Genomic DNA, 2,224 nt, shown 5'->3' on the forward strand with positions numbered 1-2,224 from the left:
CTGATCTGGGTATTCATATGTGCGTTTTCAACTGGGTTTCAACTGCAGGAGTTGCTTATTCAAGACATATTGTACAGCTATACTCTTATCACGGTGGTGAAGATATGAGGCAGCATCTTGAGGTGTTATATTGTTTATAACGTCATTTTAGGAGCATGTCTTTTCTTTTCCTGTAGTTACAAGCATTTGTTGGTTCCAGATTGATGCTCATGTTGGTGGTGTCAACGACATTGCATTCTCCACTCCAAACAAGCAACTATGTGTTACTACTTGTGGTGATGACAAAACCATCAAGGTTCAGTGTTTTATTTCCTTTTCATAACTCCCCTTTTTTTGGGTTGGAAGTCAGAAAAGGACTAACCAACTCTTTGGATTAAGGTCTGGGATGCTGCAACGGGTGTAAAACGGCATACTTTTGAGGGCCATGAAGCTCCTGTTTACTCTATCTGTCCTCACTACAAGGAGAACATTCAGGTATAGCAATATTTCAACCGTTTCATATTTGCTAAGTACGAAGTTTAAATTTGGTTTTGGTCCTGACTTGTTTATTTTTTTTTGTGCTCAAGTTTATCTTTTCAACTGCGCTCGATGGGAAAATAAAAGCATGGTTATATGATAATATGGGATCTCGGGTTGACTACGAAGCTCCTGGTCGCTGGTGTACAACGATGGCCTACAGTGCTGACGGAACTAGGTTCTAGCATGATTCTCATTATCTCTATGTCGTGGTTCTGTTCTGTCTCGTCATGATGTTATAATAAATCTTTGGTCTAATTTTTGTTTTATGTACATGATAGGCTATTTTCTTGTGGGACGAGTAAAGATGGGGAATCGTTCATAGTTGAGTGGAATGAAAGCGAAGGAGCTGTTAAGAGAACTTATCAAGGATTCCACAAGCGTTCTCTTGGTGTTGTTCAGTTTGATACTACTAAAAACCGCTATCTCGCTGCAGGTGACGACTTCTCCATTAAGTTCTGGGATATGGACACTACACAGCTTTTGACTGCCATTGATGCTGATGGAGGTCTCCAGGTATGTAAATAAGTAAATACCTCGATCCTTCCTGGAAACCAAATGTTTTCATTTGAGCCATCATGACCCTCTATATTTTGTAGGCAAGTCCACGGATCCGGTTTAACAAGGAAGGCTCTCTCTTGGCCGTTTCTGCAAATGACAATATAATTAAGGTTGTGGCAAACTCAGATGGTCTAAGGCTATTGCACACAGTTGAAAACTTATCTTCTGAATCCTCCAAGGTACTAAATATTTTGCTCATTGGATCTTTCAACAAGCAAATTACTAACTCCCATATTGAAAAGTTTTCAACACTCTATTTCTCATTTACATGTGCAGCCTGCAATTAACAGTATTCCGGTAGCAGAGAGACCTGCCTCTGTAGTTTCCATCCCTGGAATGGTACGGAATGGATTCTTTTTCCCCTTAAGTTTCTTTCTATTTTTTGTTTGCGTCCAATTATCGTCGTTGTCACTTACGTTCCCTGCAGAATGGAGATTCACGGAATATGGTGGATGTGAAGCCAGTGATAACTGAAGAAGCAAATGATAAGTCTAAGGTATGGAAGCTTACTGAAGTCGGCGAACCCTCTCAATGCCGTTCATTGAGACTCCCTGAGAATATGAGAGTCACCAAGGTACTAACACAGAGACTGACATAACTATACTTAAATGGCTTTGACCCTAATGACTCGAAACTCTAGCAGATATCGAGATTGATTTTCACAAATTCGGGAAGTTCAATTTTGGCATTGGCATCAAATGCTATTCATCTGTTATGGAAGTGGCAGCGAAATGACCGTAATGCAACTGGAAAGGTACTTGTGGTCTAATATTTTCCTTTTAAGATTGTCAAAAGAAATGAAATCGTGATGAAATTCTATATCTGATTTGGTGTAGGCAACGGCTTCTTTACCTCCTCAACAGTGGCAACCAGCGAGCGGAATCTTAATGACAAATGATGTGGCTGAAACTAATCCAGAAGAAGCTGTACCATGTTTTGCTTTATCCAAGAATGATTCCTACGTGATGTCAGCATCCGGAGGAAAGATCTCTTTGTTTAATATGATGACGTTTAAGGTAAACTCCCAGCTAAAGATAGTGCTCCGTCTAGTGTATGCAAACAATGTTTCGTCTGTTACATTTGATTTTGTTGTTGGCTAAGCGCAGACAATGGCTACTTTCATGCCGCCTCCTCCTGCTGCAACGTT

General features: G+C 40.3%; 1 pseudogene; it reads left to right on the top strand.

Moving 5' to 3' along the window:
* LOC104715994 overlaps positions 1–2,224 on the top strand; it is an 8,433-nt pseudogene that overhangs the window by 2,986 nt on the left and 3,223 nt on the right.

This window comes from Camelina sativa, chromosome 9 (genome assembly GCF_000633955.1).
Source record: "Camelina sativa cultivar DH55 chromosome 9, Cs, whole genome shotgun sequence".
Classification (NCBI taxonomy): Eukaryota; Viridiplantae; Streptophyta; class Magnoliopsida; order Brassicales; family Brassicaceae; genus Camelina; species Camelina sativa.